The sequence below is a fragment of the Vombatus ursinus genome, unplaced genomic scaffold, assembly GCF_900497805.2.
Source record: "Vombatus ursinus unplaced genomic scaffold, bare-nosed wombat genome assembly UNPS02014784.1, whole genome shotgun sequence".
NCBI lineage: Eukaryota > Metazoa > Chordata > Mammalia > Diprotodontia > Vombatidae > Vombatus > Vombatus ursinus.
Window position 1 is genome coordinate 6,590,930 of NW_020954562.1, and position 16,415 is coordinate 6,607,344.

The window sequence follows — 16,415 nt, forward strand, 5'->3', positions numbered from 1 at the left end:
TGTGTGTGTGTGTGTGTGTGTGTGTGTGTTTGTGTGTGTGTGTGTGTGTGTGTGTGTATAAATGTATATAAAATTGCTGGACCCAGATGACTCCAGAGGAGAAAATGAAGTTGCTGACCTTGCACAGCCCTCCTTCATTTAAATCCAATTCTCTTGTAAGTCATGGCATCATCTTCCTGAAGTCATGGTCCTCTTCAAGAAGGAAAGACAAACAACAATAACAACAAATAGATATAATAGACAGATTCACATTAATTCTTAATGGCTGGCAGCCCTTTAGTGGTTTAACAAAGGTAGAGTCTGTACTGCACCACTTGGAGGCATTAGGAGGAGGGCATTACGGACAAAATAAATCTCCTCTGCTGTAGAAACTTTATGAGGATGCAGAGAGGGATTCTATCAGTAATGGCGACCTGTGCCTGGAAAAACACCTTCCACAATGTGTTCAAGATGGAAACAGCAACACCACCACAACCATGAAATATCTATTAAGAACCTATTACATTCATAACACTGGATCGAAAGGCGGGGGGGGGATGTATAGGGACAGGGGGAATGTGAAGGTTAGATAAATTATGATTCCTGCCCTCAAGGAAATTACAGTTCAGTATGGAAGAAAACGCCAACACAGCCAGTAATCAAGCACAATATTACGCAATCCAGAAAGGGACAAAACAGAGATGTAAGTTCTATGGTGGGAAGTCTGCATCAACCGGAAACAATCAGGGAAGGTTTCTCGGAGGAGCTAGAATTTGAGCTGGTTTTAGAATAGGAGTTCTTAGTTTGAGGTTTATGAATTTGTTTATTTTAATATATTTTGCTATTTTAATAAAATTGGCTTCCTTTGTAATTCCATTTGTTGTTTTATGCATTAAATTATATATATGTTTGTATACGCACTTATATACACATATATACATACGTATCTACATACATACACGTAGTCTGAGAAGCAGTCCATAGGCATCACCAGACTGTCAAAGAGGTCCATCACATGTGTAATGTGTGTGCATGCATGTGCACACAGGCACATGTGAATTCAGGCAAGTACCTATTTAGGGGTCAGAGAATTGTCCAATATGTTTAGGGTATAGTTCATACATAGGGAGATAATATGATATAAATTTGGAAAGGTAGGCTGGTGGAAGGTTGTGGAGAGCTTTGAATGCCAGGCACAGGATTTTGAAATTACTACTTGCCTGTATCCTTTCGAGGTACTGGTCACTGAGTCAAGTTCAGTGTCCATGTGGGAAGGACCCTCAGTATCCAAGCTTGGAAGGCATAAGTGGAATCAACAGGAAGGAAAGTAAACAAATGTAGTAGCACTTACCATATGCCAAGGAGCAGGTAGGTGGCGCAGTGGATAGAGTGCGGGCCCTGGAGTTATTGAGCTCTGAGTTCAAATCCAGCCTCAAACACTTAATAGCTGTGTGACCCTGGGCAAGTCACTTAACCCTGTCTGTCTCAGTTCCTCATCTGTAAAATAAGCCAGAGAAGGAAATGGTGAACCGCTCCAGTATCTTTGCCAAGAAAACCTCAAAATTGGGGTCATGAAGAGTTGGATTGAAAACAGTTGAACACACACATGCGTCAGGCACTGTGCTAAATACTTTACAAATATTATCTCACTTGATCCTCACAACAACCTTGGGAGCATAGTTACTACTATTCCCATTTTATAGTTGAGGAAATGGAGGCAAACAGAATTTAAGCGATTTACCCAGGGTCACACTATTAGTAAGTGTTGATGGCTGGATTTGAACACAGGTCTTCCTTGACTCCAGTCTCCTGGCTATCTTTGGGTAGTGTTCAGAGAACCACAGAGATATGCACTTAAAGTGACTCCATTTCTTCAGTCTTCTCCCTGAACGTTGTTTTCGCCTTCTCTTCTTTTGTGGGACATGAATTCTTTCCATTGGCTGCCTCTTCATCCATGATACCAAATGACCATATTTCCTAAAGTTGATCCCCTCTTTTGCTAAGACACTCGTGTTCTCCCCTCTGTGGTACAGGTGGCTGGGATCCACAAGCCCTGTAACCAGGGACGATTAATATGTTCTAGATACTCTAAGCATAAGTTCTCAGAAGGCCCCAGGAGCAGCTGGATACATTGTTTCTGAGAGGGGCATGAGTAGGAAGTGTTGGCTTAGCATGTGAATACTTTAAAAAAAGTACAAAGCAATTAAAACTTCTAAAACGCCAAAGAGTAAGATGGAACAGCTTAAAAATAGCTTTTGTTTTGTCTTGTTTAGTAGTAACTGCTGAAGTACTTAATATGTCCAAACTCTTTCTGGCAAAATGAAGGAACCTGAGGATAGCCTTTTTAATGAAGGAAATAGGTATACAAATGTAATTACTGAGAGGGTGAAGTCATCTCAGCAAATGCTTTTACATCTTTCATGTCTCTGCAACACCATAGATCCTCCAGAAGGAAAAAAATCCTCCTCTTTCCACATGGAGTGTTTTTTCTGATGTTTCCAATAGCATTTCCCCTCCTGCTATGATTTTCGTAGCTGAGCTGGCTATTAAGGCTGTCTGGCTTAATTTGCCATTGTTAACGGTAGCTCTTAAAAAAAAAAACCCTAATTAACCAAGAAAATAGGTCAACAAGCCAGTAAATATTTAAATAAGTGTCACATTTTATTTGAAAAGTTCCCTGGGAAGGCCTGACACTTTATGAATAAATTAGTGTTTTGCCCTCCTTCAATATCTGTCTGGCAGTGCTTTAAATGGTGATTCTGAGCCTTTGGGGAGGGGACACCCCGCTGTAATTTTATTGGTTTGATTTCATTACACTCTGCTCCACCCCTACCCTAAAAATCCTGTGTGGCGTGGAATTATTGTTTTAAGTAAGAAAGATGAATTAATTTCAATTTGCCTGGTAGAATTTCAGAATTTCTTGATACTTTTCTTAGTAATTGGAAATAGACCAGGGTGTCAAAAATCCACAGTTGAGAAGGTCTGACTTAAAGTATCAGTATTAACCCATTCGGCAGGAGAGAGACATGACGGCATAATTAATTCATAGTCAAGTAGAGAAAATGAAATAAAAACTTTATTTTAACAGTCAGTGCCAAATGGACAATACTGGGCAGAGTGGCAAGGATGTTAGAAAGTACTGTGAAGCAGGAAGTTTCTTAGGATAGGAACAGGAAATTCAGGGTATTAGAATCTGAGACTCCTCAGAGATTAAGGAGACCTTAAGATCATCCAGTCTATACCTGAAGCATGAATCTGCTTTATAAGGATATACTGGTCCTCCCTCCTCATCTGTGGGAAAATGAGACCCTAAAAGGCCAAGTCAGGTGCCCAGGATTACACTAGTACAGAGGTTCCCAAATTTATTTGGCCTACTGTTCCCTTTTAAAAAAAATTACTCAGCATCACCTCACCCCCACCCCGGAAATCTATTTTCTTTAACCCTTTAATGTTTTTTTAAAATTTGCATCATTTCAAAATATATATAATTTTAAAAAATGATATATCTTAAAATTAATAACATTGTAAATGTGTGGGTTTTTTCCTACATTGAAATTTTGATGATACAATATTGTGTCATGTAACTGTATAGTATCATACTGCAAACAAGTTATTACATACATATATTCCTTTTTTTTTTTTTTTAGGGCAATTGGGGTTAAGTGACTTGCCCAGGGTCACGCACCTAGTAAGTGTCTGAGGCCAGATTTGAACTCTGGTCCTCCTGAGTCCAAGGCTAGTGCTCTATCCACTGCACCACCAAGCTGCCCCCTACATACACATCTTCTTGCCTGTGCATGCTGGACTTCCCGACAGTGCACTATGCACTGGCCTGCCACTATTTGCTTGTTAAGATCTATCGGTGGACTTGACCAACTGATTGGTTATAACTTGCATTTTGTGTGTTTTTTTGGAAAATAATGTAATCATTATGACTTTAACTCTGTTACACAACAGATGAAACATATACGAATGGCTTTTCAAAATTCTCTTCTCTTCTTTCCTTATGCTTCCACCAGCTCTTTATGTTTATTCAACACCCCTCAATTGAAGCCAAGACTACTTCATACCCCATGGTGCTTCAATCATTCTAGTGCCCCCCAGGGAGCAGGATTGCCCACTTTGGGAACCTATGTGTAGTAAGTAGCAAAGCTAAGATTTGAATCCAGCTTCCCTGACTCCAAGACCAATGTTCTATTGCCGATAACATCTTAAGAAATAGAAATGACTTACGTATGTATTGTACTTTATACTTTATAAAGCAGTTTCTCGGGCGCTATCTTGTTAGATTTCATGTAATCCTCACAACTGGGAAGGAATGAGCTAGGCAGACTAGTCAGAGAAAGTGAGCTGGAGTAGTGGATAGAGTGCTGGGACTAGTGTCAGGAAGAACTGAATTTAAATCCGGCCTTGGATAGTTACTAGATGTGTGCCCCTGGGCAAGTCACTTCACCTTATTTGCCTCAGTTTCCTTATCTGTAAAATGAGCTGGAGAAGATATGGCAAGCCATTCCAGTACCTTTGCCAAGAAAACCTCAAAATGGGGTCGTGAAGAGTTGGACAGAACTGAAAAAGACTGAACAATAACAGCAACAACAACAAGAAGAAGGTAGTTTGATCGGGGTGTACCTGAACAATTTCATGGATTGCTTAGTTTACTTGATGTGATCACAGAGTATCAGATCCCAGGAGTCTCGGCTGATATGGGGCTCAAGAGGACAGACTTGTAAGAGAAGCTGCCTTTTTATACCGCGTTGTGTTGCGAAGCAAGCTTATTTGCTCCAGCTTAATTTACTTTCAGTTCGTATTGGTTCAGAAATAACACAGGGTCTCCGGTTTGATATATATAATCATATATGTATATATTTAATTTATTATTATATAATATATTATTATATCATTTATAATATAACAATAAATATATAATATGATATGATATATTATAATATATAAATATATAATGTATTGTAATAATATAATATTTATTAAGATATTTATATTAATATATTATTATATAATATAAATATAATACTATTATTATATTAAATTATTGTATATTTTTTATTATAATAGTAAAATAGGTTAGGGTTAGTAAGTAAAATAGAGTTAGTTAAGTCCCAATAGTAACATAGCTCTCAATAAGTAAGTCTCAATCAGTAAGTCTCAGTAACAACTTAAGTCTCAATCAGTAACTTTCAGTCAGTAAGTCACCATCAGTATGAAATCTTACCACAATCGATCATCACTGTCAGGGGAATCATCTACATCTGGATCACGTGGCTGAGGAGTCCCAGGATCAGCCTCCAGAGTCCCATTGGGAAGGTCCCAGGCTACACATCTGTACCCTGGGGGAGACTCCAAAGATGGCTCGGGACTACCGGCCTTTTTAGTAATTCCTTCTAAAAAAGAAGGCAGTTTGCCAAATAAATGCATGATTGGTGGGGAAGGAGCTGTTCTCATAACATCCTTGAGAGCATTCCTGCTTATGAATATTTGGTTCCTGGAGGGGTGGCCAGCCCTTCCTGGGAGCAAATACCTACTGTAAACAGTCCTTCAACATCTAGCTAGAAATAAGATTAACATGAAAAAGAGTCAGGCCTACTGAGGGAGGTCAGAATGTCTTTTTGAATTCATTCATCACGGGTGTATAAAAGCAAGTGGGCCTGTACTTTAGAGGACAGCCAGAATCTGTATAGTTGTAAGTCTTCATCATGGGAATTTAAAATGGATGCCTTCAAGAGGGAGCCAGGTGGACATATTTTTTGCACATGACCTAAGAGGAGACATCTTGAGAATGCACATTCTCATCACAAGAGAGCCTGAGGGGCGGGGGTGGGGGGGAACGGGACTGATAGATTTCCTGCAGAAGCAAGCACATGGCAAAAGCATACCTGCATTACCAATTGTCCTGAGAATAGAATCCCATCCTTGACAAGTACATCATAAATCATCTCAAGTTAGACAGCTCCTAAGTTTGAGCACCACCCCGTAAGAAGGAAACGAGTTTTCTCAATCGTGTGCTTCTTGGTGAAGGTGAAGAGGCTCACCAAAATAACTCCAGAAGCTAAAAGGTTAAAGAAATGTCATGGAGGCAGAGAACCAACCCCAACTATTACCATGAGTGTCATGAGTGAGTTATTCTGAAAATGAAGACCTTATGACCAGGTGATTGTTTGTTTAGCTCCCTAAATGTGTTTACCTTTTTTTAGGGGAAACTAAACTGTGATATTATGAATCTTAGTGGGAAGGGGATGATGTAGAACTCTGTGAGAAATAAGGACTCACTAGAACATCAGAGGATTGCCCTAATAATGACTACAAGTATATTTCCTCTAAAAGGGAAGAGTATGGGCTATTGTAGTGCTTTATGGATTTCTTTATCTTGTTATGGGTTCCTGTGAATCTATTGCATTTTCTGAGGTGAAATAGAGGCTGTCCTATACTCAATATAGATTTGGGACCTTGAGTGCTTATAAGAGATGTGTGTAGGGAGGGGACATGGGACTTAGTTATCTAACTTAGGGGAAACCTAGATATTAGCTATACTTCATTTTAATAGGATGTTTTCTTTGTAATTCCAAGTGAAAGCGATGAGTCAAAGAGAGATAATAAGACTTTTTGGGGTCAACCTATAGGATTAAACTTGATGTACGTAGGCTCAGAGGCTAAGTATGTGTACACACACACATACATGCACACACACATGCACATATACACACACATAGCTGTTAGCCACTTGGGGACCTTATTTTTCCAATTTTGGAAACTGGAAGTAATTCACTTTAATTGGTCCAGCAAATAGCTACTTACTCAAATCATACCTAGAAATAATACTTAATAGGCTAGGAAAAAAAATAGCAGCACTTTTAGCATGGTTTTTTGTAATCCTGTGTGCCTAAAGGAAATCTAGTGAAAATGTGAGATTTCACTTGGTTATACATTTATAGTTTTTAAAATGAGAACTTCTCTGCAAATATTATTAATTATTAATACTAATGAGCCAGGGCACTAATTGATGAAGAACTCTTTTAAAACGTACCTCTTGGGGTCTTGGTACTTTTTAAAAAATGCTGAATCAAACCTTTGAAGTTTAAATAATAGTAACACTTGAATAAATGCATGCTAGTGAAATACCATCAAAACCCCCTTCATTGCATAGATTGCGATTTTGTTTCTGGGTGAGGATTAGGTTAAAGGTCACCAGCGCCTTTCAGTATTCTTCCAATCCAGCCCTGATGATCTGAAAGGAACAGAAGAAGGGAAGGGTGTTGTGAGGCTCGAAGGAGATAATGGATGCAAAGTACTTGCAAACTTTAAAGCGCTATATTAATGCCAGTTATTATTATTAGCCTCCAGTACAGTAATGACTTCATTCCTTGAGCCTTCTACTGCATTTTTACTGAGCTCAAGCAATATTTACAGTGATATAGAAGTGTGCTGATAAACGTTTAACAACTAGGCTCTCTGGAGGGGGAAAAATGTATGCACACACACTTTTGTTGTTTCTTCTTCATTTTTTGTTTCTTTTTTAAATAGTATTTTATTTTTTCCAATTACATGTAAAGATAATTTTTAACATTCATTTTTTTTATAGAATTTTGAGTTCCAAATTCTCTCTCCCTCCCTAAGTGGGTGAGCAATTTGAGATAGGTTATATATGTGTAATCGTGTAAAACCTGTTTTCGTGATAGTCATGTGTATGTACACACTTTTAAGTCTAATCTATATTAACAGTTTCTTAAGCCTAGATAATGAACAAAACAATGAATCAAGCCCATATCTGAAATTTAACAATGGGCTTCAGTTAGAGCCAGTTTAAGAATATCCCCAAGGGATATTATGGGAGAGTAAAGAAAGATTTCCCCAAGGCACACTAGCTCCTTTTCAGTTCTGCTAAGTGGAACTCCTGGGAATGATTTGCCCACACTAGGAGTATGATAGGAACAGTAGTGTGCTGAACCAGTTGTAACTCAATTGTCAGAGCACTGTTAGATTTTCAGCATGGGCATAGAAATTGCTATAACACAGGGCTTATTTTGTTGGGTTTTAAAATTATCTAGACTTAAGAAAGTTTTTAAACTGCCTGGACTTAAGAAAGTGTCTAGACTTAAGAAAGTCAGATTAAATAATTCAGATTAAATAAAGTCAGATTAAATAATTCAGATTAAATGTAAAAATGTATGTGTGCATACACTTATTTTCTCCAGAGAGCCTGGTTGTTAAACATTTACCTGCACATTCTTGTTTTCCTCTATAAATATTGCTTGAGACCAGCAGTAGTGCAGTAGAAGGCTCAGGGAATTAAGTCATCACCAGACTGCAGGCCTGGTGACTGGGGCTAATAATAATCATAATAATTAGATTTTATATAGTGATTTAAAGTTTACAAAGCGTTTTGCATCCATTATCTTATTTGAGCCTTAGAAATCATTATGATGGGAATAGAAAGGAATTTTTCCGACAAAAACTTAGAGAAGATTTGAAATGATTGGATGAAAAAAAAAGTATGTGTGTGTGAGGGGGGAGCGGTTGGTGAAGAGTCAGTTAAAAACCAAAGATACGCATGAGAGGAGCTGGCAGTCTTCACCACGTCCTTATCCCCAGTTTCCCACACTAGAGAATTTGGGGAATTTTCCCCTTGGATGAGATCTGGAATCGTCTGTCTCGATTGAGCCGAGATACCTTGCACCCAAAGGGAGAAATTTGTCATTCTGTATTGTCTGTTATGTGGTCTCCTATGTGACTTTCTCTGATTTCTGTTTTGCTGTTGACTTGGCTAGATGGGTTTCTTTGCTAAAAACAAAACAAAACACAACAAAACAAAGACACCTAGAGTCTAGCTGGTTGGCTCTGGTTCATATCACAAAAAAGCTCAGGATGGCCCCTGGGCTTATCAAGGTAAAGAGTTAATATGCCCCTCTAGGATAGAGCCTGTGCCCTAGTCAAAGACCAGCAGATGGTAGCAAAGAGCAGCAGCAGCAGCAAGAAAACAAATGAGGTGAAGCTCAGGAGTGGGGTCTAGTGTTGAAAAGAGAGAGCAAAATAGCAAAAGACCCTAGCTTCGTGAAGAAAGCAATTTGTCCAATGATACTGTCAGAAGAAATTTGCAGCTCCAAAGCCCTATGTGCATAAATTGCTGCAGACTTGTGGATGTCAAGGTCGTATGTGTTTCATATAACTTTGCCCAGCCAAGTATCTTCCCTGGCCAGAGGTTCCCTCCATGTGTCCCCTATCCAACTGATGGAGTTTATATACCTCCCTTTGGGAGGGTATACTCCTATGCATATTGAGGAAATCCTCCTGGTCATTCTTCTTAAGCTGTTTATCCAAAAGTCTTTTGCTTTGAACTAATATGCCCTCTGGTCGGCCAATTTAAAAAAAAAAAAAAGAAAAACGCAACAACACATGAAGGTAGAACATAAGCTAAGGTCTTGAATGAATGCTAACCCAAATCTACAGCCACCTTGAACTTGGGGAGTGTACTGGAGGGGTCATATTTGAAAGGGATTCTGGGAACTGTACAGGAACCATGATAATGGCTCCTACCTTGTATACAGATACACACACACACACTCACACACACCCATTTTCTGAGTGGTATGGAGACTAGAATTTCAGGGAGAGAAATGTGGCTCATTAGGACTCATTAGGAAATTAATTCAGGTGTAAGGAATTCCAAAAAGATGAGAAGAGGTGGCAATGGTAGGGTCTAAGAGAAACAACCAGGGCAATTTTTCCCATTGACATACTGTTGTATCATTTCCTTGTTGAAACATTGAGTAGCCTGTGAAGTTACAGACCTTCAAAAGGTTCTTTTTAAACAAACTTGTCTTCCGTTAGTGAATCATAATATGGCTCTTCTCTCTTTCTTTCTCCTCCTCCTCCTCATAAAGCATTATTAAGCGCTTACACGGTAGCCAGGCACTGTGCTAAGTGAGTAGGGACACAAACAAAACCCAAAACATGGTCCCTGCCCTTAAGACGCTCCCATTCTGATGGGGGAGGTGAGGAGAGAGAACGTGCCAGGACTAGGGAGCAGCCAGTGAAAAGGAGTTGTTGGGCAATATGGCCCATGGAAGGTTGGTAAAAGTATCAGTAGGGGAGAAGACTTGAATCCTAGAGCTACTTATTGGGTCTCTACTGTATGCAAGATACTATTTTCTTGCATTCTTATACCTTTTAAAAAACTCATTAAGGCATGTCTTTTGACAAGAAAGACAACTCAATTCAGTTCAATTCCACAAATATTTATTAAGCACCTACTTTTTGCAAAGCATTGCAGTTAAAAAGAAAAAAAGCCCCAGTGATTGCACCAATGCATCATGGAACCCCAGGAGAAAGACATGACAAAGAACTAAGCCTAAATGTTTCTCCTAATACTTCCTCCACAGCCTCTTAATCGCTGCCCTGTTAGAAACTGTGCTGACTTGCTCACAGAGCTTTCTCTAGGAGAGGAGGTTTAATGTGATCAAACCCTCAGAGTATTTCCCACCTCTGTGCCCTTGTATAGGGCCACCCTCCATGCCATCCCCACCTCTCAGAATCCTTGTCTTCCTTAAAGGGTCAACTTAGGGGCTGACTGCTCTTTGAAGTCTTCTTTGATCTCCCTGGTGATTGGTGTTCTTTTCCTCCTCAAATAGCCTCCCCTGTGTGAATGTGGTATCACCTTAGTAGACGTGGCTTTATTTTCATATTGACAATGCTTAACGCAGCACCTTGAACATAGTAAGTGTTTAATAAAATGTTTGTTGAATTGGGCTATATTGGAGAGACGGTCCAACCCCACCCTTCTATACCCTGGGGCCCAGAGAGGTAAGCTGATTTTCCTAAGGTCACACAGCAAGTTAGTGGTAGAGCTGAGACTAGGTTCCCTATCTCCTGACTTCAAGACCAGGGCTCCTTTCACTAAACCATGCTGCTGCTTCCTAACTGAACAAAAGTCACTGCCCTGCTTCCTTTCTTGGATCAGTCTAGCCCCAGTAAATATTGCCCTTCTCCTTCACCTGTCATCCACCTTCCTCTGGCCCCTAGATTTTTCCCCTTTCTTCAAGTGGCACCTTGGGATCTTCCTTTTCCCTTCAGTCAATGATGGATGATCTCTGCAAAGTATGTTGTTACTTTGTGGATTAAAGAGGCTGCCTGAAAATCCGTTCCATTGGATATTAAAGTATGTATTTCCTTGATTTATGGTCAGGCTGGACAGAGCTGTCTGCCAGGATAGAAACTGATAGGGGTATCCATTTTGACTAATGATTAATTATGATAGCTGAAAGCGATGCCCACCTATCCACTGAGAGGAAGGGGCAGGGAATAGTGTTGGCTAGGTTACCACCAGAGGTCACAGATGCGCCTGCTATATTTTCAGATTGTATTATCCATTACAGACAACACTTTCTCATTTAAAAGCATAATTTGTTGTCCTGAGAGAGACAGAGGGAAAGGGAGAGGGAGAGGAGGGAGGGAGGGAGAGAGAAAGAGAAAGAGAGAGAGACAGAGACAGAGAGACAGACAGACAGAGACAGAGAAAGACAGAGAGAGAGAGACAGAGCAAGCTGACATTTCACATGCAAGCCAAGGATTAGAATCATTGCAGGGCATCACGTTGTACATTCGAATGTATCGTCCTGCGTCAAGGACACTGAGTAGCAAGTACTAAGAGAGATGTAGAAAGCAGTGACTTCCTGATCTTTATTATGCAAATGCACAGTTCCCGGTGCCACTATATTTAACCTCATCATAGAAAATTTCACTGATCATTTCCAGCTCCAAATGCAGCCCAAACATCAAGACTATTATGGCATTGTTATCATCACCATCGTCATCATCACTATTCTTATTATTTTGGCCTTAGATTGAGCTTCAGCCAACATTTGCTGAGGTTCCGAGGCTGGATTCAACATCTCTTGCTATTTAAAAAACATTTTTTTTTTTTCTCACTCGTTTTACACGAGTGTTCTCTACCTGGCTGCTATGAATGGTGAGAGGGTTATAAACTCTGATCTCCTCACCCCATAGAGGCATATGCCAATATGTTTTCTTTTTCTTTCTTCTTGGGCCCTAAAAACTGAGGTGTTTGAGGGAAGTTGATTAGGAATGGCGGTGGAATTTTCAAGGATGTGTGTGTTGGGAGTGGGGGGGTTGATTAAAGAAACAACTTGGACCACATCAAAGGGTACTATGGAATAACCCATGATTTAAATCTGGAAGGCATCTTAGAGATCATCTATTATAAGCTCTCATTTTAAAGATGAGGAAACTGAGGCCCAGAGAGATTTCATAAAGGGCAGGCCTGCTTCCTACTCAGTAAATTCCAGTGGCTTCTGATTGCCTCTGGGATCAAACATAAATTCCAACGTGGTCTCCATCTACCTTTCCAGCCTTATGCATTACTCCCCAATCTGCTTTCTATGGCTTAGTGAGACTGGCCTTTTTGCTGTTCCTCAAACACAGTATCTGCTTTGCACAGGCTGTCTTTCGTGTGCCCAGATTGCAATTCCTTCACACCTTCAAAACAGCTCAAGAGCCTCCATCTCCATGAAACCTTTCAGACTCCCTCTGCAACTAGGGCCTTCCCCACCATGTTTCCTCCTGTTTATTTTGTAGAAAGCTCACATATATATTTATACACATGCATAGTATCATAGGACCATAGCTCTATAGCTGAAAGGGACCTCAGAAGTCATCTCATTTAACTCTTTCACTTTACAGGCCTGGAAACTGAGACCAACAGAAGTGGAATGACTTTGCCAAGGCAGGCAGGTGGTAAAGTATCCAAGACAGAATTTTAACTGATGCCTGTCCTGTCATCTCCCCAAAAGAATAGATACTCCATGGGGCAGCTAGGTGGCACAGTGGATAGAGCTCTGGCCTTGGAGTCAGAAGGACCCGAGGTCAAATCCGACCTCACACTTAACACTTACTAGCTGTGTGTCCCTGGGCAAGTCACTTAACCCTGATTGCTTCATCAAAAAGAAAAAAAAGAAGGAAAATAGAATAGCCGCTCCTTGAGGGAGCTCCATTGTCTATGTGGCTCCAGCATTCAGCACCTTGTCTGGCATAGAATGGGGATTTAATTAATTCTTTTGGACTGGTTAATCAGCTTTGCCAAAATCAAATGGATAACAAACAGCAGTGCTGGGATTTGAACCCAGGTCCTCTGACTCTAACCACGCCCACTACTCCTCCCATTGTGCCCATCTGCTCCTTCAAAGATTAAGGGCCTCATGAAAGTAGCGTGGATCCAGTCAGTGGCCTGCACTCCTAAATGCCTTCAAATGACCTTTTCTTCAAGGTGCAGGGCAAAGAGTACTAGATTTAGAATTAGAGGGTCTGAGTTCAAGTCCTAGATTTGCAAGTTCCTACCCGTGTGGCAGGTAGATGGATAGAGTGCTGGGCCTGGAGTCAGGAAGACCTGAGTTCAAATCTAGCCTCAGACACTTTTATTAGCTATGCGACCTCGGACAAGTCACTTAACCTCTGTTTGTCTTAATCCACTGAAGAAGAAAATGGCAAACCAAAGAAAACCCCATGGACAGGATGGTCCACAGGGTCGTGAAGAGTCAGACGCTACTGGACAACAACCTGTGTGACTTTGCACAAATTACTTAATCACAACCCCATACTTCATTTCATTGTCTTTAAAATGAGGGAATTAGACTTCAAGGGTGGGGAGTCTGCCCCCTGGAGACCACATGTGGCCTTCTAGGTCCTTTTGACTGAGTCCAGGTTTTACAGAACAAATCCTTTTATTAAGGGGATTTGTTCTGTGAAGTTTAGATTCAGTCAAAGGGCCGCACTTGAGGACCTAGAGGGCCACACGTGGTCTTGAGGTTGAAGGTTCCCTACCCCTGGACTAGATCATCTCTAATGTTGCTTCTACCTCCAAATCTACAATTCTGGGGTCTTCAGGATACTACCCCAAAAAATGGCCTTTGCTTTAGCCCTAGCTTTCTTAGGGTTGGACAGTTTTTTGAAGGTCAGTTGGTAGCACAGTTTATTTGAGGTAGAAGGTGAAGCTTTGATATAAAAAGGCCTACCTGCTCCACGAGCCAAAATCAGGCCACCTCACCCCACGGAACTGGACCCAGGTGACATCTGTGATGAGTCTTGAAACACCCAGATCGTGAAGTGAGTTCCAATCTACCAATTTTCCTTGTTCCTAAGGAGAGAGAACCTCCTTCTTGCTGGCAATTAGATCCCATGTGGCCAGCCATCTCCAGGGCTGCCATGTTCAGGGGCAGAGCCAGCCCAAACTGGACCTCCTAGGGGAGCACGATAGCTCCCAGCCTCAGTTGAGCATTGCCGCAATCACATGGCTGTCCAAGGAGAAGAGGGAGAACCCTCATCATTTCTGTCTTCACACAGCTCAGAGATGGCTGTTATCTTTTCCGAAACAGCAACAGGGGAGCATGTGTCTGCCAACTCTGGTCTCCTTTCCTTCCTTCCTGTCGCAATTCACCCTCCCCTGAGCTTAGCCCACTTAGCAGGCTTGCCCCTTTCTCCTTCTTCTTCCCTACCTCTTGGCTTCCCTGGCTTCCTTCAAGCTATCTCAATCCCCCCTCTGCTGGAGGCCTTCCTCAGGCCTGCTCCTTCCCCACCTCCAGCCAGTGCTTCCCTCTGAGATCACTTCCCCTTGGATAGATCTTGTACGTACTTCATTATTTACATGTTGTCTCTCCCATAAGAATGTGGGTTTCTTGGGGGCAGAGACTGTATTCTGGGCTTTTTTTTTTTGGTATCTCCCCAGTTGCTGAGGGTAGTGCTTGGCACAAGTAAATTCTCAATAAATGCCTACTGACAAAGTGACTCATTGCCCCTTTAGTGGCTGCGGCTGGCAAGTTGAAACTTAAACAAAGATGCCTGGGACTCTGCCCTGTCCGTTTCACTTTGGCCCAGGAGACCTCTGCATCCTGCTGCCATCAAACACCTCAGCAGTGAAGCAAGGCTCCTCTCACACCTTTGAGCTAGTGAAGCAGCTGCACTGTGATGGGGAGGGGAGAGAGAATGAAGGTGGGAGTAAGGATGCGGGAGGTGGGGGACGCACTCCTGTGTGAGGGAGAGGAAATAGCAATAGCAGTGGGGCAAAAGGGACCTCAAGTCAGGGTGCTTACCTCTGAAGAGGGCAGTGAGGGGTGGATTTTTTTTGGTCACTATTTAATTGTCCCTCATAAAATCTTAGGGTATAAGAGACTTTGAGAGACTCTTTCCCTATGGGAGCTTACCTAAATCATTCCATAAGAGGAAAATTCTTTTTGAAGTCCTCCAAAGAGACAGAGATGGAGATTGAAAGAGACAAAGAGAGAGAGGGTGGAAGAGAAAGAAAGAAAGAAAGAGAAAGAGAAGGAGAAAGAAAGAAAGAAAAAGAAAGAAAGGAAGGAAGGAAGAAGGAAGGAAGGAGGGAAGGCAATGAAGAAAAGGAGGAGGGAAGAAGAGACAGATACACAGAGACTGAGAGATGGAAACAGACAAAGAGAAACAGAGAAAGTGTCAGAGAGACAAAGAAAGGGAGAGAGGGAAGGAGAGAGAGATACATAGAGAGACAGAGACAGAGAGAAAGGCTGAGAGATGGAGATAGGGAGAGCAAAGAGAGAGGGAGCAAAGAGACAGAAAGGAAGAAAGACAAAGAAGGAGCGAAGAAGAGAGGGAAACACAGAGACAAAGAAAAACTGGGAGATGGGGTGCAGAGAGAGGCAAAGAGAAAGAGAGGAGCAAAGGGAGTGAGAAGAGAGGCACAGAGAGAAAGGGAGGGAAGGAGAGAAAGATACAGAGACAGAGAAAGGGGAAGAAAGAGAGAGAAAGAAGCAGAGGAGGGCAAGAAAGAGTGAGGAGAGAGAGGAGAAAGGGAGGAGAAGTAACAGAGAGATAGAGAGAGAGAGAGAGAGAGAGAGATCATAAAATTTACAGTGGGAGGAACTTTAGAAATCTTATTATCCAACCCCTTCATTTTACTGTTAAGGACACTGAGGCTCAAAAAGGTGAAATAACTCACCCCTGGTCATATTGGTAGTAAGTGGCAGTCAGGATTTGAGACCAGGTCTTCTGCTTCTGATTCCAGTGCTCTTTCTGTGGCAGCACACTGCCATCTGTTACACTGAGGTATGGTACGTGTTTCTTTCACAGGACTCTTTTTTCTGGGGCCTCTATTGGCCTCAGTTCCTTTAGGCCTCTGGCCTATGACCCTTGATGCTAAATCCAGCAGAGGGAAGAGGACCAGTGACCTGGCTTACTTCAGGACTTGGCTGAAAGCCCTCTGTTGGTGTATGGGGCCTGAGGGGTGGCTCCCAAGGCCCTGCTCCTTTTGAAAGCTATAGAAAAGATCAGGGCTCTGGGCCAATGCAATAATGTCCCAATGGGAAAGCTGACCTTGGCCAGGGAGAACCAGGAAGAAGCACAAACGACTCATTGTCCCTACATCCTCTAAGGTAAAAAAAAAAAAA